General features: G+C 41.4%; 1 protein-coding gene across 2 annotated transcripts in view; it reads right to left on the bottom strand.

Annotated features, from left to right (window-relative positions):
* The window catches only part of SCRN1 (secernin 1), a 72,296-nt gene extending 57,767 nt beyond the window's left edge, over nt 1–14,529 (bottom strand). For both annotated transcript variants that reach the window (XM_025378705.1, XM_025378707.1), the window contains exon 1: nt 14,355–14,529. The gene's annotated coding sequence lies outside the window, so the exon portion shown is untranslated. The remainder of the gene's footprint in view (nt 1–14,354) is intronic.
* Nucleotides 14,530–23,136: the final 8,607 nt, after the last annotated feature.

The following is a 23,136-nucleotide window of genomic DNA, read 5'->3' as shown; positions in this document are numbered from 1 at the left end:
AAGCTCTGGCCAAAAGAAAGAAAGATTTTTACTAAGTGTTTCACTGAAAGCTCATGAGAGTAGAGCATAAAGCTTTGGGACTCCACAGTCAGGGAATTCCAGCTCCTAATATGCAATGCCTTGAATGAGGAACCATGTAATGGAAGAATAACTGTATGGGCTATTAAGTGAGTAAGCAGGCTTTGAAGCCCACCTGGGTTCAAATCTCAGCCCTGTCACTTCTCCAAGCTTTTATAAAACAGGGATAATGATAGGTAGTTCACTCTTCCCAGGGTTGCAGTGAGATTTAAATGAGATAATGGTTGTACCTACTTACAAAGTGCTCAGAATACCATTTGGGACACAGCAAGGACTCAATCACTGTGAGAACAAGAGAAGGATACGTGATGAAAGCGGTCCTTTTGTCACACTCTCTGTTCAGACTTCAGACACTTTCCTCTTCACCTTTTGAAGATTTGCTTCATTGTCATTTCACGTCTTTTAAGAGCTGCTTAACAGTCTCTTTCTCCAATTTCAAGGGCAATATCTACTTCTGACAGTTAACTCTGTGGTCTTCAGTGCCAGCCTGCAGCTGACATACTTCCCAGCAGCGTGGTGTTGAACAGGGGTGACAGACTGCAGATTTGGTCGGTTTGGCCCAGAGTGCTGCATTAGATTGTGTTTTTAGAAATCTGAATTAGCAGCTAATATTTTAAGATCTAGAGATTTCCTATAGACACTCAGATATGTGGCTTCTGCTAAAAACTCAAAGATCTGGCAACACCGAATCCATATTCCCGCATGATGCCAAGACGGGAGTTCGGTAGTGGCTCCTCTATCCAGGGCCTGTATTTCCTATTGTCCCCTCCACTCTCTGACACAGAGGCCAATGAAAGGGCCACCTCTCATCACCTTTGTGTAATTGCACTCACTGATACTGCCTGCTTAGTCCTGCAGCCCCATGTGTATAGGTACAAGAGGATGACACACTTTAGAAATACCAGGCCCTAGTACCCATCCTGACTCCTCTAACTCTGAACCAGAGTTTCCTCATATAGAAATGGAATTAACCCCCCATACACAACATGGCACTTGGATTTATATGAAGCATGCAGAAAGCACCTAGTAGTGTGGCTATATACAGCGGGCACTCAGTGTTCACTCTCCTCCCTGCTACTACTCACTCATGATGCATTTGCCAGGTTTGCACCAATCCTTACTATGCTCCTTCAACCTCTCACCAACGGTTTTCACCTGGCATAGAAGACACACTCATGTCCCAAAGTGTAACTAAAATGTACTTACAGGGCAAATCTCTAGATCTAACCATTGATTTATAACAAATACAAATGACACCATGGGAATATGATCAGCAAAATCCAGACTATGGACAACTCTATAGGACAAAACTGATTTCTTCAACAACAACAACAGCAAACATACACACAAGAAAAAAAGATTAAGAGATGGAGTTACCTAAGAGATGTATCAACCAATTGCAATGAACATAACTTATTTGGATCCTGATTTAATAAACTATACAGACATTTTATAACACAATGGGGTAATATGAACACTGATGCCACATTTGATGATACTTAAAGAATGATTGTTAATGTCTTAGATATGATCCTGGTGGTGCTGTGGTTATATCTATAAAAAGAGTCCATTTCTTTTAGATATTTAGGCTCAGATATTTCCATGTGAAATAATGGAATAGAAGTAACGCAGAGTGGGGCAATAGGGTGAGAGCTCAGATGAAACAAGACAGCTATGAAGTAAAAATTGTTAAAACTGGGTGATGAGTGCATAGGGTTTGCTTTGCTGTTCTCTTTTGTAGATGCTTTGAATTTTCTATAATAAATAACTTGTGAAAAGCAAAGCACACAAGGTGTTTAAAGTTCTTTAAGGTTAGAAATAGCACTAGACTGATACAACAAATGTTTCCTTGGAGTTTCTACATGTAACTTGAGGGCTCAGGTACCTCCCTGAGGAAGGAATCCTGGGGTACGAAGAATGGGGAGGGAATTTAGTTTGGCATGGTACGTTCAGGCACTAGGGGAAGAGAAGAGTCCAGTTCCCTTTACCTTTGCTTCATTTCTTTTCCTCAAGTGTTAAAACATCAGTCTCTTCTCATAGGACTTCCAGCCTCATGAGGGCAAGGACTCAAGTATATCCTTATTTCCCTGGCACTAACACAGAGACTGGCACATAATAAGATCTCAATAGATGTATGCTGAGCAGGTGAAGGGAAAGGGGATATGCACATTTTGTCTTCAATGAGGGAAAAAAATCAGCAAAATCTCCTTTCAACAAGGTCCTCCCACGCTGTGGTTCAATCCATGCTATTTGGCCAAGCATCACAGTGGTCTGGGGAGCTTGTGAAAATGGCAGATTTGGCTAGACACCCCCTCCTCAGAGATTCTGATTCAGTAGGTCCAACTTGAGATCACAGGAAGGATATTTTTTAACAAACGCCCAGGTGATTCTGATCCAGTCAGTTCAGACTGGTGTATCATATCCACTGAGTATTTCTAATTCACTAAAACTGGTAAGAACTGTCCTTTGAATACTTTTTTCTTAATGGCGGAAATTATCACAAACTAGTTTGGTATTCTGTCCCCAAAACACTGCAATTTAGGTGATTAGAGGTAGGAAAATGAAAACAGCCTCTACTTAAAAATTGAAAAACCAAAATTCTAGGAAATTAATGACTACTCAACTTGACCATAACTTGATAAATTAATGGACTACTTAACGGTACACTCCCTTTCCCCCACCGACACACCAAAGAGAGCCATTTAGATGACCGTAAGAATAAAAAAAAAAAACCAACACATATTTATAATATGCAATTGGCTACCTATATATATCATGGAAAGCTAAGAAATACATAAATACATAGAGAAAAGCTGATGAAATGAAAAGAGGTCACACAAATGTATACATGGTATCATTGAAATTGTGCACATTATCTAGATAAATTGCAAAAAGATTTTAAATAAATGCAGGCCAGGTTTAGTGGCTCATGCCTGTAATCTCAGCACTTCGGGAAGCCAAGGCAGGAGGATCGCTTGAGCCTAGGAGTTCAAGACTAGCGTGGGCAATATAGGGAGACCCCATCTCTACAAAAGAAAAAAAAATTAATTAGCTGAGCATGGTGGCACACACCTGTAGTCCCAGCTACTCAAGAGGTTGAGGTGGGAGGATCACTTGAGCCTGGAAAGCAGAGGTTGCAGTGAGCTGAGATCGCACCACTGCACTCCAGCGTGGGGCGACACAGTGAGACCTTCTCTCAAAAATAAGTAAGATTTTTTAAACAAAAAGTGCAATTAAAATTTTAAGAATAATAATATCTCTGGATTACAGAATTCTGGGCAATTTCTTTTCTTTTTTTTTTTTTTTTTTTGAGACAGAGTCTCGCTCTGTCACCCAGGCTGGAGTGCAGTGGTGCGATCTTGGCTCACTGCAAGCTCCATCTCCCAGGTTCACGCCATTCTCCTGTCTAAGCCTCCCGAGTAGCTGGGACCACAGGCACCCACCACCACATCCGGCTAATTTTTTTTTGTATTTTTACTAGAGAAGTGGTTTCACCATGTTAACCAGGTTGGTCTCGATCTCCTGATCTCATGATCCACCTGCCTCGGCCTCTTAAAGTGCTGGGATTACAAGTGTGAGTCACTGTGCCTCCCCGGCAATTTCTTAATCTCTATGTATTCAGACATTTTCAAATTTTCCACATGAAAATGTAGAATTTGTAATGAAAATATTTTTTTAAAAAAGAAAAGAAAGAGTTGCATGAAAATAATCTGTTATCCAATTAATCGCAGCTAAAAAGTATGGCCCTGCAATAGGGCAGAGACTCTGGGAGAACCTCATAGCTCAGCCATGGCAAACAAACTAATTGTACCTTTTGGCCACATCTGATTTTGCCTCATTTGCAAGATACAGTCATAATGAGAAATATGAATTAAAGCAAAATGTCTAATTTACTGTCGTGATTCATATGGCAGATTAGTAACTGGGGAAATATAGAGTTAAATGGAATGTTGTGCTTCAAAATCTACATTTATTCATAGGTAACTAATTATTTTACAAAAGTATTCAAGTCACTTCAGAATGTACCTATAATGCAAAATATTTTTATATGATGTTTCCCAATTTTTTTTTTTTTTTTTTTTGAGACGGAGTCTTGCTCTGTCCCCCAGGCTGGAGTGCAGTGGCGCGATCTCGGCTCACTGCAAGCTCCGCCTCCTGGGTTCACGCCATTCTCCTGCCTCAGCCTCTCGAGTAGCTGAGACTACAGGAGCCCGCCACCACACTTGGCTAATTTTTTTTGTATTTTTAGTAGAGATGGGGTTTCACCATGTTAGCCAGGATGGTCTCGATCTCCTGACCTCGTGATCCACCCGCCTCAGCCTCCCAAAGTGCTGGGATTACAGGCGTGAGCCACCGCACCTGGCTCCCAATATTCTAACGTCAAAAATTTTCAGCCGGGTGCGGTGGCTCACGCCTGTAATCCCAGCACTTTGGGAGGCCAAGGCAGGTGGGTCACGAGGTCAGGAGTTTGAGACCAGCCTGACCAGCATGGTGAAACCCTGTCTCTACTAAAAATACAAAAAATTAGCCAGGCATGGTAGTGGGCACCTGTAGTCCCAGCTACTCGGGAGGCTGAGGCAGGAGAATGGCTTGAATCCAGGAGGCGGAGGTTGTGGTGAGCCGAGATCACGCCACTGCACTCCAGCCTGGGTGACAGAGCAGGATTCCATCTCAAAAAAAAAAAAAAGAAAAAAAAAATTCATGAACATTTCCACATAAAGTCATTGTAATTTGCTGGGGAAAATACATGATGAATATATGTTATGAATTTAGTAACACTTTTAATGAATCTGTATGTATGCAATGACAGGAGTCCTTACATAGTTGAAAAATAATAGTGTAGATACATGCCTTATTATACTGTGCACATTCAATGCTGGGACACACTCGAATTCAAGGACCACCTACAAGAACTCCACCATACCCAGCGATTCTCTACCCACCCCTGTGTGCATTTAAAATATGATCCCACTTTTTAAAAATGCAGTCTTCGGCCGGGCGCGGTGGCTCAAGCCTGTAATCCCAGCACTTTGGGAGGCCGAGACGGGCGGATCACGAGGTCAGGAGATCGAGACCATCCTGGCTAACACAGTGAAACCCCGTCTCTCCTAAAAAATACAAAAAACTAGCAGGGCGAGGTGGCAGGCGCCTGTAGTCCCAGCTACTCGGGAGGCTGAGGCAGGAGAATGGCGTAAACCCGGGAGGCGGAGCTTGCAGTGAGCTGAGATCCGGCCACTGCACTCCAGCCTGGGCGACAGAGCGAGACTCCGTCACAAAAAAAAAAAAAAAAAAAAGCAGTCTTCATGCACATCTGTCATGTAAGAACTCTTTTATGGATTTTGTAAGTGAAGGAAAGAGGAGAGATTAATTGAATGGCATCCATTCTTGGATACTTTTTTTAAAAAATGCATTAAGGAACAGATAACTTACGTAGGATTCATTTTTACTCAAGCTAACCAAATTAGAAAAATATAGTTAGATCAAGTTCACTGTAAGAAAGATGTTTTCCTATACATGGCAGGTTGGAAAACAATTTTCCTTCTTTCATAGAAAAATAAAGAAAGGAAGAAAATGATTTGCATAAGATTATCCCTACAGGCTAGACCTATGCAGTCAGGATAATCACTCTAAGAGGTTATATTATGGCTTTTTAAAAAAGTCAGATAGACCCAGATTCCAGGGTTACTCCTCTACTTACTAAGCTCCTTATCTGTACAATGGTGCCATGTCAACCATGTACAGTTATGAGGATTACATGAGATAATATATGTAGAGTGTCTGGAATAGAGATAAATTCAAGAAAGGTTTGTTCCTTTAACTTGATCATAAAGAACAGGGTTCTAGGACTGTAATGATGATGGACACAAAGGATGAAGGATGTGTTTGAAATAGGCAGGCTGTGGTTAGCTGCCAAAAGCATTCTCTGTGGGAAATAGGGAGGTACTGAGCAAGCCACATCTCGGGTCCTTTCATTTCCTTCTGTTCTTATTTTTGACATTGCTGCCATTGTGTCCACTAATTTGGCAAGGTTGCTTTGAATTATGACCTTCCTATTCCCACCATCTGTCTTCCTCTCCCATCAAAACAGTGCATTGTCTATTCTGATCTTTTCCCATTAATGTGATTTGATATGTACTTTGTTAACTCTGTAAACTGGGGTTAAAAAAAAAAATTTCCCAGTCATCCTTAAAATGGTCGTTAGCCATTTAACTCTCCATCACTAAAAAATTAGCCAAACATTCATTTCCTACAGAAGAAATAAGGTAATAAGATGTAAATTTTCCTGGTCCAAAAACAAAGGGTTACTTTATGTCTAGCAAAGTGGAATTTAAAACTACTTTATAAAAGTCCATTAATAATGTCCATTAATTCTAGAGCTATTTGTTGTGTTTTATCATTATCAAATGTAAACCATTTTATTATCAAAAAGGAATCTATGTACATCTATGAATACATGATTATGTATATAGCTATATATGCGTGCATATACATTTATGTAAATATAAGTATAGGTAGGTAGAAAGATAGGCACATAGATGGATGGATAGATTTTAAAAGACCCAGAAGGATTAATATCTAACTGAGAATTGAGAGTGAGAGTAAAGATGGGGATAAGGAGATAGAAACTTTAAATTTTACTTTATCTAGTTATATAGTTTTAAAATTCTTTACAGCAACTCATATTGCTTTATTGGTCTTTTAATTATTTTCTAAAATCTGATCATTTCAGTGCTTAAGAAGAACACTTTAAGACATTTCACTAATTATTCCAGGTCATTAGGGCACTGCTAAGTGCAATAAAAAAAAAAAAAATACACTAAAGCTTTCCCTTAAGAAAGAGGTGAAAAAGACACTCAGAAAAGCTTTTGATCACTACATAATTTTAGTTAGGATTTTTAAGCCAGATGAGTTACTAACATATATTTGGAGTCCCTAACCACCTACAAGCACTATATTCAACTGCAGGGAAAATGGAGCTAAGAGGTTTTTATCTTTTGGATGAAGAGTTGTCTATGTACACAACCAAGAGAGAAAGGTAATAACCCAACTTAGGATATTGATCCGAAATGCTTCTGAGAGCTTTCAAAGATGCCTAGCTGACAGGGGAGTAAATTAAGCACTGGGAGATTTAGGTTAAATACATAATCATTAAGACCAGAAGAAGGGATCATGAACCATCTCAAGCTCTTTCTCCCAGCTTCAGGTGAAGTTCCAGTTGGGAGGCCCCAGGCTCCCTACCCACTAGACTGACTGAGTGAACTGACATTCCACCCAGTTCCCTTCAGCCCCATACAAGATTGGGTGAGGGCCCTCATGACACTGGGAGCTTCTGAGGAAAGGAAGACAGGTAGATGTGACTAACACATACATTGCTTCTTACCTTCTTGGACATAAAGAACCTCACCTATCACAAAAAAAATTCATGAGAGTATGTGGTCTTTGCCATCCCTTCCACCTATGAGAGCTTCATAACCATGCCTAAGAGATGTTGAGTAGAACATTCCATAGAAGGCTCAGATTGCGGGTAGGTATGGGAGTGAGGGTAGAAAGGAGGCAAAGAATGGCGGGAAAGGACATGCCTGTCACTAGTACAGGCTAGGCACAAAGTCTTGGAGGCCTGTGGCTGATATGCTCTGATACAAAGCAGGCAATACTCTAGCTCACCCCCACTGACTCTTTTCCACACTTATGGGCTCTTCCATTGGTTTGTTTCCCAAATCAAACTTTTAAAATATTGACAAAGTGTTTCCAGTGTTCCTCTGGGTCTATGATTGGAATTATACTGAATTTATAGATTCATTTGACAGGGGTAGCTAAAATAATCACCATCATAGCATCTAAAATTTTATGTTGGAACATTAAACATTCACTATGTGCTTAATAACATGCTAAGTCATATATATACATATGTGTGTGTGTAATCACTTAATCCTCACAATAACCCATCACACAGATATTATCTCCATTTTACAGCTGAGAAAATGGAAGCTACAAATGGTGAAGTGGCCAGGTGCTACAGCCCATGCCTGTAATCACAGTAGTTTGGGAGGCTGAGGCAGCAGGATCAGTTGGGTCCAGGAGTTCAAGACCATTCTGGGCAACCCAGGGAGACCCTATCTCTACCAAAAAAATAAAAATAAATTAGTCAGGTTTAGTGGTGCACACTTGTGGTTCCAGCTACTCAGAAGGCTGAGGTGAGAGGACAGACTGAGCTCAGGTGGCAGTGACCCATGAATATGCCAATGCACTCCAGTCTGGACAACAGAGCGAAACCCTGTCTCAAAAAAAAAAAAAAAAAGAAAACAAAAACTGGTGACATGGTGAAGTACTTTGCTCAGGGTTGTATAACAAATAAGCAGTAATAAGTAGTGGAGTGAAAATTCAGACTCCAAAATGCTCTTAAACACCAGGCTGCCCTGACTCTATCTTCCCGATCAAGAGCAAGAAGTGTCGAAGTGTCTCTTCTTCTTCTTTTTTTTTTTTTTTTTTTTTTAGACGGAGTCTCATCCTGTTGCCCAGGCTGGAGTGCAATGGCAATCTCGGCTCACCACAATCTCCACCTCCCAGGTTCAAGCAATTCTCCTGCCTCAGCCTCCCAAGTAGCTCGGATTACAGGCATGCACCTCCAGGCCCAGCTAATTTTTGTATTTTCAGTAGAGACGGGGTTTCACCATATTGGCCAGGCTGGTCTCGAACTCCTGACCTCACGATCCGCCCACCTCAGCCTCCCAAAGTGCTGGGATTACAGGTGTGAGCCACCGCGCCCTGCAGTGTCTCTTCTTTGGTGTGAAGTTTTTTATAAGTTCATCATTAGAGTTCTATAGTTTTCTTTATAGGGATTCTACCATTTTATGTCAGTTTACTAGACAGAGATGCACAAATCCTCAATGAAGAAAACTCTTAAGACTTTATGGTGACATGGCAGAAGATTTAAAGTACAGAGAATGTTCCTGTTCTTTGCTAGAACAATTCAGTGTTATGTAAAAGAGTCAGCCCTCCCTAAATTAATCTGTGGAGTCAATATGACAGCTATTAACATATAAATAGGGCTTTTGGAGAAAATCTGACAAAAATGATCTTGAGGTCCATCTGCAAAGGATATGTGGGATTAGCCAAGTTTCAGAAATGAAAATTAACGAGGAATTACTAGACTTGCATGGAATTAAACTATATTATAAAGTTTCAGTATTAAGACAGTTTGTTACTGATAGAATCAGAAGTAGAAAGTCCTGAAATATAGTCATATAATGTAGGAAATTAGCATATGATGAAGACTGAATTTGAAACTGAGATGAATAAGTGTTGCCAGAATAACTGACTATAACAGGATGGGGAAAGGAAGAATGAAATCTGTTGAGATGGGCCAGGCGCAGTGGCTCACGCCTGTAGTCGCAGCACTTTGGGAGTCCGAGGTGGGTGGGTTGCTTGAGGCCAGAAGTTTAAAAGCAGCCTGGCCAACATGGCATAACCTTATCTCTACTAAAAATACAAAAATCAGTCAGAAATCAAAAATCAAAAATCAGATTACAGGTGGCGCACACCTGTAATCCAAGCTACTCGGGAAGGTGAGACACAAGAATCACTCGAACCCAGGAGGCGGAGATTGCAGTGAGCTGAGATCGCACCACTGCACTTCAGCCTGGGCGACAGAATGAGACTGTCTCTTAAAAAAAAAAAAAAAAAGAAAGAAATCTGTTGAGATCCCCAATTCACTCCTAAGCCAAAATAAATTATTATAGTTTAGAATTTTAAATTTTTACAATTAAAACCACAAAAATACAAATCATATGGATAAATTTTTAAAATAACATTAGCAAGCAAAAACATAAAGTCAATTCACCAAGGAAAATATAGACTTAATTATAAAATAACTTAAAATTTCTTGTGGGATAAAATTTTTTTAATGAGAAACTGGGAAATACATCTGCATTATACATGAAAAAGAGATAATTTCCCTTAATATATATAGAGCTCTTACATATCAATAAGAAAAAGATGACCACCCCAAAGGAAAAATATGCAAAATATATAAGCACCAGTTAAAAAAATAATAAATATAAACAGCCAAAATATTTACTAGAAATATTTCTCTCACTCACAATTAAAGAATTATAAATTAAAGGGCCGGGTGGGGGGGCTCACACCTGTAATCCCAGCACTTTGGGAGGCTGAGGTCTTGAGGTTGGGCGTGGTGGCAGACGCCTGTAATCCCAGAGGTTGGGACAGGAGAATTGCTTGAACCTGGGGCGGAGATTGCAGTGAGCCAAGATAGCACCACTGTACTCCAGCCTGGGCAACAGAGCTAGACTCTGTCTCAAAAAAAAAAAAAAAAGGAATTACAAATTAAAATAAGGTGCCATTTAAATACATAAGGTGAACAAAGATTAAAAAATTTGATAGTATCTAGTCTTGACTTGTGTGGGGAAAGTAGCTTTGGGTAATTTGGCTAAATCTAACAAATTAAACGTGACCAGTGAAGTTGGTAGACAGCTCTTGTTCATCTCATTTTAAAAGGAAGGAGACCAGGCTGGGCGCGGTGGCTCATGCCTGTAATCCCAGGACTTTGGGAGGCTGAGGCAGGCAGATCACAAGGTCAGGAGTTCGAGACGAGCCTGACCAACATGGTGAAACCCCATTTCTACTAAAATGTACAAAAATTAGCTGGGCATGGTGGTGCACGCCTGTAATCCCAGCTACTCAGGAGACTGAAGCAGAAGAAATCACTTGAACTGGGGGAACAGAGGTTACAGTGAACTGAGATCAGGCCACTGCACTCCAGCCTGGGCAACAGAGTGAGACTCTGTCTCAAAAAATAAATAAATAAAAATAAAAATAAAATAAAATAAAATAAAAGGGAAGGAGACTGATAAGTGGTGTGCTCAAGGCCAAACTCCTAATTACAGGTGGGACCAGAGCTAGGTCCCAGGGCCCTCTCTCTGTACTGGGATGCATTCATCTCATTTGGATATGTGAACACAGACGTGTCAGAATGGGGAAGTTACTTTCCAATGCACTGTGCAGTTATGTCAGCTACTCAGGAGTCTAAGGCAAGAGAATCGCTTGAACCTGGGAGACAGAGGTTGCAGTGAGCCGAGATTGTGCCACTGTACTGTAGCCTGGGTGATGGAGGGAGGCCCTGTCTCAAACGAAAGAAAGAGAAAGAGACAGAGAAAGAAAGAAAGAGCAAGACAGATGCGAACCATATTTGCAATTTTATATATTCTAGTAGCCACATTTTTAAAAGTAAAGAGAAACTGGTGGAATTATTTTTAGTAATGTATTTTACCCAATATATCCAACATACTACTTCAATATAAAATCAATATAAAATTATGAGATATTTTAAATCCTTTCTTCATATTAAATTTTTGAAATTGTGTGTGTATTTCACACTCAGCGTATCTCAATACAAACTAGCTGCATTTCAAGTGCTCAACAGCCACATGAGGCTGGTGGCTACCAGATGAAACAGCACAGATCTAGACTCTCTAATGAAAATGGATTAAAAAAAATAACTTTTGTTTATCTGTTTCTTATTATTCTTCAACAGACACAAATTGCATGCATTTCTGTATTTTTACAACTTGTTATTTTAAATATCTTTGGCATATCTTCACATTCATCCTCTAATTCAAATTATTTTTCTAAATGGCACACGTCACATCAGCATCTGTCTTCACTTCTACATATATATTCATACCTAGCTCCTATCTGCTCCACTGCCTCAAGACATTCTCCCTGTTCCCTGCCTCTTGCCACCTTCTCCCTCTGCACATCACTGGCTGTGAAGGTTCAGATGCCCAGAAGAAACATTTTCCATACCTTCACCACCTCTTCACACTAACCCATGCACAATTTCTAGCTCTGCTTTAGTAGATCTAAGGTCACTGACTCATGACTCAGAAAAGTCAAACGCAAATCACAGGAAAAGCCTGTCTTCACTGCTTCAAAGTTATGTTTAAAATAGGCTTGTTATTTACTTTTACTTAAAATTAGAAACAGTCAAAAAAAATGAAATGCATGGCCCACTTTGGTTCCTTTTCAAAATAAACTGGTCTAATGGTTCTCCACAAACACAAGCAACTAAATTGTTAATCAAAAAATGTACTTCTCGCCTCGAAGACTTTACTAAAATAATGTTTTTGGCTCTTAACTATAGAAACAGTTTCACCACTAGAAAATGTGAACATGAGGTAGGTATAGCTTAAGAAGTTAAAAGTCTTGAATTAAGAAATTAAGGTGTTGTCATTGACTTTAAACACCTATAGACTTTGTAATTCATATTATAGTTTGGTTTCCCATTGCTCGAAGTTTGCCTTCCTAATAATGAGACTTGCTCTTCTCCCCCAGGCTCTAAAAGGTAGCATGTGGAACCCTGGGGAGTTATGAGACCTGGATTTGGGTCCTCACTGCCAGTTGCCAGCCAGCTATATGACCTTGGCGTCCATTCAACCTGCTGGCCTCAGCCTTCCTGCTGTAAAAAGGGGGTTGACAGCATGCTCCTTCAGGCTGCCTCCAGCTCTGCCCCCTGACCTTAGCTCATCCTCCTCTTTTCCATTATCCCTGAAGCATTTGCCTCCTCATGCATCTCCTCCTACCAAAAGACAAGATGGCTGGCAGCACGGAAGTGAAAAGGGAAAGGCAGGCTGTTTAAAAAAAAAAATTCTAAAATGAGTCACCTCTCAAGAATTTCCCATTTCCTCATGCCTGGGTGCTTGCTCGTGTCACTAAATCAGTTCTTCCAATGAAACACGCTCTAAGAACCTGGTATTTGTTATGTGCACTGCTCTTGGATGATGTTTATAATGTGCACCCATCTCTTTTAAGAGCTTGTAGGTATCAAACAACCTCCAGGTTGTGCATCAAAAAGACATCAGCAGCCACAGAGTCAACTTTAGTTGAGCCTGGAGACAATCAGACCAAAACCGTAGAGTTTTAACTAGGTTTTGTATCAGCTTTTGATAAGTTAGGAAAAATAATTACAGCTATCCAAACTTCCCACTTAACATCTCCCAGGACCCTGCAGCACCTTAAAATCTAGCCAGCTCCAAGAATCACGCCCTACTCTGTACCCGGATGAGCCTTGACTCACACTAATTCCCTCCCGGAGGCTTAAATCAGGGGGCGGCTGATGGCTGTGGTCTGTGCTGCTTCCGTCTGGCCTGATTTTTCATGCTGCCATTTTGAATTAGCATAGGTCTCCTCTGCAACTGATGCATCTTCTAACCAGGCTGGGAACACAACACGCGCACACATACACGCACGCACGCACCCCACCGGGCTGCAGGACGCGAGCGTAAGTCAAGGCACTTGCAAGCTAGAATCAGACAGAAAATCCAGAAAAACCACGTTATTTAACAGAACCCTACAAGGTCAGCTTTGAGTCAAGGCAGATAACAGTTTCCTTCGATGTTTTCATGGACATTTTTATTCCCAAATCCGAGTTCTCCTCATTTCTCTAAAGTTCAGGCGCCCCTCCTGCTTTGCAGACCACATTCCTCTCGGCCCTCACGAGTGAGGACGCCAAATACTCGACGCCTCAAGAGCGAGCCGAGGAGGCAGAGGCCCACCAAGCCGGACAATCCCTATCCCAGGAACACGCGCCGACCTCTCGGCAGCCCCGCCCGGCGCCCCGCGGAGAAAACGCCCGGGTGCGGCTCGAGGGAAGTTGTGTCAAGTCCCACGCTCGGCCCGCGAAGAACCCAGCTGCGGCCAGCGCGCGTCGGCCTAGCTGGGAGGGCTGTCCCGGGACACTGTGCAGCGGCCGCGGGCCAGCTGGACGCGCGAGCAGAGCCGGGCCGAAGGCGACGGGCGTCTCCTGGCAGCCATGTTCGCGGCGCCGGCCCGCGCAGCAGGTACGGCACCTCGGGGAAGGTGCCTGGCTCGCCCCGGACCCCAGGGTGGCGAGGCCAGGGGCGCACGGGCACATCCCAGCGGGCAGCAGGTTGGCTGCCAGGAAAAGGAAACCCAGGAAGAGCAGCGCGGGGAACCCGGGTGCGGTGCGGGAGCCCGGGGCGGGCATCCCTCCCCTGCACCCCCGCAGTCCCCGAGCCGAGTCACCCCGGCTTCAGGCCGAGGCCACCTCTCCTCTGACCACCCGCCCAGGCTCCCAGCCCGCCCGGGCCAGCACCGAGAATCGGCCTCGGTTAACGCTACCCGCGGGTTCGGAGGGACAGCGGGAGGAGATGAGGCGCGGGAGGTGGCGATGGCGGGTGGGGGTGAAACCGCTGGGGAAGCAGCGCTGCAAATGCCCTGCGCTCCGAGACGCGGCTCACCTGGGGCAGCGAGATCCGGGCTCCGGGCTCCGCTCTTTGCTCTGCGGTGCTGAGGCTGCGGCCGCCGAGGGTGCGGGTGCTGCCGGGGCCGGATTACTGCGGCGACATCGGGGGCTGCAGCTGCAGTGGCGGAGGCGGCCGCCGGGCGCTTCCCCCTACCCAGACTCCAGGCGCTGGGGCCCGCCGCCCCCCGCAGCAGCTGGCCCGACTCACGTGACCACGGGGCCCACCCTCCACCTCCCCCACCCCGGCCCCCGGGGCCCCACCGCACCCCGCGCGTCTGGCTGCAGGGGCCGCGGCGCTGCTCTCCGCGGAGTAGGGAGGGGGCCTGGGAGCGGGAGGAGCGGCCGAGAGGGCGGATCTCGCTGCAGAAAGTGGCCCCCTCTTTGCTAGATTTTTATTTCTTGGTTGTGGCTCTCAAAAGGGAGAACCTGGGCTTTAAGGAGCCAGGCCCAGCATCCTTTCGGCGCCTCTTCCCGACGTCTGGTTGCTACGTCCGGGCCTCGGCGCCCAAGCGAGATTTCCCAGGGGAGCAATGTGTCCCGTACCTTGTTGACTCGCACGTCCAAGTCAAGTCCCTGGTTTAAAAAGTGCCGTCCTGTACCATGTTGGTAAGCCAGACCCTGTCCCAGGTACCTGGACATTGTGGCCTAGAGAGGTTAAGTAACTTGTCCAAGGTCACACAGCACGTAGCAAAGCCAAGATTCCATATCTGGGTTCATTTATGTACAGGGACGTGTGTGTGTGTGTGTGTGTGTGTGTGTGTGTGTGTATGTGTCTCTGTGTGTGTGTTGATGCCAGCGTCAACTCCATCTTTTATAAGTAAATAAGAAAAGACTGTCTCAAAAGATGTGAAGACATGGTTCACAGGAAAATAAATGCAATTCTACCCTGGCACATGAAAAGATATTCAGGCTCACTTAACTGCAAATCAAACATGTGGGGTAGCATCTTCCACCAGCCAGATTAACAAAAATCAAAACATTTTGAGTCTTGCTCTGTCGCCCAGGCTGGAATGCAGTGGCAAGATCTCGGCTCACTGCAACCTCCACCTCCTGCCTCCCGTCTCCTGGGTGCAAGTGATTCTCGTACCTCAGCCTCCCAAAGTAGCTGAGACTACAGACCCGCGCCACCAGCCTCGCTAATTTTTTTGATTTTTAATAGAGATGGGGTTTCACCATGTTGCCCAGGCCGGTCTCAAACTCCTGAGCTCAGGCAATCCGCCTGCCTCTACTATCCAGCTTCCTTTAAAAAAGGAGAATGATCTTTATGTGCTAATACAAAACTATTTCCAACCTATACTAACTAAAGAAAAATAAGCTAGGTGCAGAACGTTGTGTGTGTTATTTGTGGGAAAAAAAAAATATATAGTCTGTACTTATTTTTGTAAATGCATAGAATATCTTTGGAAGAGTATGTAAGAAACTGTAATAGTAGATGCCACCAGGGAGCAGAACAGGGAGTCTGGGTGCTGGGGAGACTTTTTTAAACCACGCCCTTTATATGCTGAGCCTGTGCTTACAGTCTGACATATGAGTGAACGGATAGTGGGAAAGGGCTGAGGAAGTTGGTGTAGGTACTGCAGAATAGAGTACTGGTTCATAGACTCTTAGAGCACAAAGGTACTTTATTGTTCATTTAGTTTAGCCAAGAAAACTGTAGCCAATGAGTCTAAATAATCAATATTAGAAATTTCTAGCGGGCTTATTCCTGGGTTCCAGCCCAAATCTATGGAATTTAGAGTCTTTGGGGCTGGAGCCAGGGAACCCGCATTTTGTCAAGCTCTTTAGTTGTTTCTCTTGCACATTAAAGTCTGAAAGTCCGTGGGGGTGTGGGTAGGGAGAGCGTTAGGAAAAATAGCTAATGTATGCTGGACTTAATACCTAAGTGATGGGTTGATAGGTGCAGCAAACCACCGTGACACCTGTTTACCTATATAACAAATATGTGCATCCTGCACATATACCCCAGAACTTAAAATAAAAATAATTTTTTTTAAAAAAAGTCTGAGAGTCGCTGTTTTATTTTTTGTTTGTTTTGAGATGGGATCTTGCTCTGTCACCCAGCCTCAAGGGAAGTGGCTCACTGCAGCCTCTACCTCCTAGGCTCAAGTGATCCTCCTACCTCAGCCTCCTGAGTAGATGGTACTACAGGCATGCGCCACCATGCCTAGCTACTTTTAAAAATATTTTTGTAGAAATGGGGTCTCACTATGTTGCCCAGGCTGGTTTCAAGCTCCTGGACTCAAATGATCCTCTTGCCTCAGCCTTCTAAAGTGTTAAGATTATAGACGTGAGCCACTGTGCCCAGCCAGAGTCAGTTTTAAATGTCTAGTTTAAGAGTACACCACTACTAGAAAGGCAAATGCAATCCTATGCCTTCCTGTAGCCAGTATATGTCATTTGTGGTGTAAAGGATGGCACTTGCACCCCACGGTGCTCCCTTGGAGGCAGCCATATGCTCAATACACAGATAGGGGATACTGCCAACCTGCCTGCCTGGCCTGAAATCTTTGAAGCCTGTTGGTTTGTCCCTACACAGCCACAGGAGCTGTGAGGCCAGGAGCCCAGGAACACATTGAGATTGAAAGACACCTGCTTTCCCCAGGGTCTGCATGGAGAACCTTATTATATGGCACTATGAACGCTTATTAAACAGTAACGATGACTGGACCTGGTGGCTCATGCCTGTAATCCCAGCACTTTGGGAGACCGAGGTGGGTGGATCACGAGGTCAGAAGATCAAGACCATCCTGGCCAACATGGTGAAACCCCAGCTCTACTGAAAATGCAAATATTAGCTGTGTGTGGTGGTGCGTGCCTGTAATCCCAGCTACTCGGGAGGCTGAGGCAGGAGAATAGCTTGAACCAGGGAGTCGGAGGTTTCAGTCAGCCAAGATCGTGCCATTGCACTCCAGCCTGGGTGAGAACTCCGTCTAAAAAAAGAAAAACCAGCAGCAATACATTTATTTTGTCTCTGCTTTGTATCCAAGAGACAGTCCCTACTATTATTTGAGCTGCATAAATAGAGATAAGAGAACAGAACCGTCCAACAAATGCAGGGCACACCACGAAATATCAATAAGGGCTTTAATCATTGGCCTCTATCAATTATGTGAGGTTTAACTTTGAGTAAATTATAAGATTTCCGTGAGCTAGCTTGCAAGGAAGAAAAAATGTCTTAAATGACTTGCAACTGTTACACAGTCATTTATATTCCATCTAGTCATATTCAGAGACTTAAGAGCTAAGAAATAAGAGTATATAGTCATATTCAGAGACTTAAGAGCTAAGAAATAAGAGTATAACAGATTTCCTTTTTTCTCTTCTGCCCTGAGAAGGACATGCTCTCTACAGAGGTTACTCTGCAGCTGAGGCAGAAGGAGATTATAGCTAGAGGCTGTCTGCTGAACAGGTCTGGAAGGTACACTCAGTGATGACCACAGATACTAATAGTGTTTTCAGTTTGGAACAATTATGAATAAAGCTGCTAATAATATTTGTCTACAAGTTTTATGTAAGTGTAGGTTTTCATTTCTCTAGGGTAAACATTAGGTTGGTGCAAAAGTAATTGCAGTTTTTGCCATTACTGTTTTTAAAATGGCAAAAACCCCAATTACTTTTGCACCAACCAACCTAATACTTAAGAGTGAAGTGGGTGAGTCATATGTCAGGTGTATAGTTAAATTTATAAAAAGTTGCCAAACTGTATTCCAAAGTGGTTTTTTACCATTTTACATTATATCAGAAATATATGAGAGTTCCAGTTGCTCCACATCCTTATCAACAGTTGCTATTGTCAGTCGTCTAAATTTTATCCATTCTCACAAATGTGTATTGGCATCTCCTGGTGGTTTTCATTTATATTGCCTTTTTTTTTCTTTCTTTCTTTTTTTTTTTTTTTTTTTTTTTTTTTGAGACACAGTCTCACTGTGTCTCCAGGCTGGAATGCAGTGGTGCGATCTTGGCTCACTGCAACCTCTGCCTCCTGGGTTCAAGCAATTCTCCTGCCTCAGCCTCCTGAGTAGCTGGGACTATAGGTGCACACCACCATGCATAGCTAATTTTTGTATCTTTAGTAGAGATGGGGTTTCACCATGTTGGCCAGGATAATCTTGATCTCTTGACCTCATGAGCCACTTGCCTCAGCCTCTCAAAGTGCTGGGATTACAGGCATGAACCACCATGTCCAGCCTATATTTCTTTGCTGATTAATGATGGTGAGCAACTTTTCCTATACTTCTTAGCCATTAATATATGTTCTTTTGGAAAGTGTTTAAGTGTCTTGCCTGTTTAAAAAGTTTTGTATTCTTAATTAGTATTATTATTACATTTTAAGAATTCCTTATATCTGGATACAAGTTCTTTATCATATTTATGTATTACAAATATATTCTTTCAGCATATGGCTCACCATTTCATTTTATTAGTGGTGTCTTTTGAAGAGAAGATTTTAATTTTGTTATGCTCAATTTATCAATATTTTTTCTTTTATAGTTAATACTTTTTATGTCCTATCTAAGAAATTTTGCCTACTCCAAGGTTGCAAAGATTTTCTTCTATGTTTACATCCAGAGATGTATAGATTTTTAGCTCTTATGTTAAGACCATGGTCCATTTCAAGTAAATTTTTGAATAAAGAGAGGTAAAATTCCAAGTTTATTTATGTGATTATTCAATCATTCCAGCACCATTTGTTCTCTCCCAGGATTTACCTTGCTATTGACAAAAGTCAATTGGCCATAAAAATGTAGGTATATTTCTCAACTGTCTCTTCCATTCTATTGGTCTATATAATTATCCTTTTTTTTTTTTTTTTTGAGCCAGAGTTTCACTCTTGTTGCCCAGGCTGCAGTGCAATGGCATAATCTTGGCTCACTGCAACCTCCACCCTCTGGGTTCAAGTGATTCTCCTGCCTCAGCCTCCCAAGTAGCTGGGATTACAGGCATGTGCCACCACACCTAGTTAATTTTGTATTTTTAGTGGAGAAGGGGTTTCTCCATGTTGGTCAGGCTGGTCTCGAACTCCTGACCTCAGGCGATCTGCCCACCTCGGCCTCCGAAAGTGCTGGGATTACAGGCGTGAGCCACCGTGCCTGGCTATGTATTTATTCTTACACCAATACTACACTCTCTTGATTACTGTAGATTTATATTAAGTCTTTAAGTCAGGCAGCTTAAGTCTTCCAACTTTGTTCTTTTTCAGAACTGTTTTGGCTATTCTAGGTACTCTGCACTTGGTCATAAATTTTAGAATCAGCTTGCCAATTCCTATACAAAATGCTGACTGGAATCACATTCAATCTATAGACCAATTTGAGAATTTACATCTTAATAATATTGAGTCTTCCAATCTATGAACATGATATATTTCTCCATTTTTTTAGGTTGTCTGTAAGTTTTCTCAGCAAATATTTAGAGTTTTCAGCATACAGGTCTTGGACATATTTTATTTAATAGTTATTTCATGTTTTGGGGTGTTATTGTAACTAATCATTTTAAATTTTATTTGTCAATTGTTCATTGCTAGAATATAAAAATACAATTCGTTTTTGTATATGGATCTTATATCCTACAACTTTACTAAATATGCTTACGAATTCTATTAACTTTTTCATCATTCATTAGAATTTTCTCTGTACTCAATCATGTTGACTAAAAATACATTTTTAGTTATTCCTTTTCAATCGATTTAGTTATTCCTTTTCAAGCCTTTTAATTCTTTTCCATATCTTATCGCATTTGCTAGGACCTACTTAATGCTAAAGAGGAACAGTGAGAACAAACAAGTTCAGTGATTCACCACTAAGTATGATATTATTTGTAGAGTTTTTTTATAGATACCATTTATCATGTTGAGGAAGTTTCCTTATTTTCCTACTTTGCTGAGAGTTTTGTTTTTTCGTTTGTTTTTAATGATGAATCAGTGTTGAATTTTGTCGGCTGCTTTTTCTGCATCTATTAAGATGATCAAATGCTTTTTATCCTCTATCCTGTAAATATGGTAAAATACAGTAATCGATTTTTAAATGTTTAACTGCATTTGGGGGATAAATCTCAATTTGGTTATGCTGCATTATCTTTCTCATATATTTCTAGGTTGAATATGCTAATATTTTGCAAAACATTTTTGTACCTATTTTTATGAGAGATATTGGCATATAGATTGATATGTAGTATTCTTTTTTGGTTTTGGTATATAGGTGATACTGACTTCATAATATAAGCTGGTAAGTGTGCCCATCTCTTCTGTTTTCTGAGTATTTGTAGGACTGGTATTTTTCCTTCCTTGAGTATTTGATAGAATTTGCCAATGACTTCATCAACCTGGAATGCAGTTTTGATTGTGAAAATATCTTAAATTATGAATAAATTTCTTAATTGATATATGGTTTTTCAGGTTTTTCCTTTGTCCTCAAGTCAATTTCAATAAATTATGTCTTTCAAAGAAATTGTCCATTACATGTGAGTTGGTGAATTTATTGGAAAAATAATTTATAGTATTTCTTTATTATCCCTTTATTATTCATAGCATCTGTAGCAGTGTCTCCTCCTCTGCATTTCTCCAGGTAATTTGTGTCTTTTTCTTTTTAAGGATTAGTCCAGTAGAGATTTATTGATTCCTTTGATCTTTTTGAGGAACCAATTTTCAGTTTCATTGATTTTCTCTATTGTTTAAACTTTCTTTTATTTACTTTGAGTTTAATTTGCTTTTCTTTTTCTAGCTTCTTTGAACTTAGATTATTGATCTTAGATTCTTTGTCTTTTCAAAGTATATGTAGGAATAAACCTTTGCCTTTAAAAATAAACTTTATATAAGTATATAAAGGTATAAATTCCCCTCTAAGCACTGCTTTAGCATCATCCTCCAAATTTGATATGTTATGTATCAGTTTCTTCTGGTTGCTGTAACAAATTACCACAAACTTGGTGGCTTAAAACAACACAAACATTTCCTCACAGTTATGGAAGTCAGATGTCTGAAATCAGTGTTACTGGGATGGACTCAATGTATTGACAGGATCTGGCACCATCCAGAGGCTCTAGGGGAGAATCTGTTCCTTGCTTCTGTCAGCATTTGGTGGCTGCCAGCATTCCTTGGCTTGTAGCCACATCACTGCAATCTTCTAGGCCAGCATCTTCTAATCTCTCTTTCTGTTCTGTCTTCACATAGCTTTCAAAACTCTCTGTGATCAAATCTTCCTGTGCCTCCCTCATAAGGATACCTATGATTGCATTTAGGGACTGGCTGCTAATCTAGGATAATCTTCCCGTCTCAAGATCGTTAACTTAATCATATCCATAAAGTCCTTTTTATTGCCATATAAGATAACATCACAAATTTCAGAAATTAGGATGTAGATATCTTTTAGGAAGCCATTTTCATCATACCACATGTTGTATTTTCATTTTCATTCATTTTATTTCACTTCATTTTCATATTTTCTAAGTTCTCATATTTCTTTTCCCCGTGGGTATTTTTGTTTTATGGCCCAGCTATAGACCAATTTTCCGTGTGTGTGTGAAAAACCTGTGTATTCTGCTGTTGTTGAGGGTACTGTTTTATAAAAATCAATTAGATCAAGTTTGTTGATAGCATTGTTCAAGTCTTCTATTCCTTATAGATTTTTTTTTTCCATATTTGTTCTATCAGTTACTAAGAGAGGATTGCTGTAGCCTTGAACTGTATTTGTGGATCTTTCTATTTCTTTTAGTTCTGTCAGTTTTTGCATCTTGTATTTTGAGGGTGTGTTATGAAGTATATACATACTTAGAATTGCTATGAATTATTTTAAAATGTCTCTTTTTTCTCTCTGATAATATTTATTGTCCTGAAGTCTACTTAGTCTAATACTAACAAAGTCACCCTCCTGATTAGTGGTTGCATAGTACATTTTTTCATCCTTTTACTTTTAAACTATGTTTGTCTTTATAGTGGGATTTTGTAGATAGAATGTAATTGGATCTTGCTTTTCATTCAATATGACTTTTAAAAAATTTTAATTGGAGTGTTTTAATCAGTGTTTCTCAAATAGGGGCAATTTTGTACCCAGGGGACATTTGGCAATGTCTGGAGACATTTTTGGTTGTCACAATGGCAGAGGCCGAGGAAGTCTCTACTAGCATCTAGTTTATAAAGACCAGGAATGCTGTTGAACATTCTACAGTGCAAAGGATAGCCTCCAATAAGCAACAATTTTTTGTTTTTGAGACTGGGTTTCACTCTGTTTCCCAGGTGGAGTACAGTGGCACATTCATGGTTCACTGCAGCCTGGGCATCCCAGGTTCAAGTGATTCTCCCACTTCACCCTCCCTAGTAGCTGGGACTACAGGCTTGTGCCACCATGCCTGGCTAAGTTTTCTATATTTTGTAGAAATGGGGTTTGCCATGTTGTCCAGGCTGGTCTTAAACTCCTGTGCTCAAGCAATCCACCCCCCTCAGACTTCCAAAATGCTGGGATTACAGGTGTGAACCACTGTGCACAACCCCTACCACATTTTCTTGATCCATTAATCTGTTGATGGACACTTAAGGTGATTCTACATCTTGGCTATTGTGAACAGTGCTGCAATAAACTTGGGGGTGCAGATATCTCTTTGAGACACCGATTTAATCCTTTGGATATACATCCAGTAGTGAGATTGCTGGATCATATGGTGATTCTTTTTTAGTTTTTTTGAGAAACTCCTGTACTCTTCTCCATAATGGCTGTACTAATTTACATTCCCATCAACAGTATAAAAGAGTTCCCTTTTCTCTGCATTTCTGCCTGTATTTGTTA

Source organism: Theropithecus gelada, chromosome 3 (genome assembly GCF_003255815.1).
Source record: "Theropithecus gelada isolate Dixy chromosome 3, Tgel_1.0, whole genome shotgun sequence".
NCBI classification, from domain to species: domain Eukaryota; kingdom Metazoa; phylum Chordata; class Mammalia; order Primates; family Cercopithecidae; genus Theropithecus; species Theropithecus gelada.
Note: the sequence above shows the minus strand (reverse complement) of the source record. Positions and strands in the feature narration are given on the sequence as shown.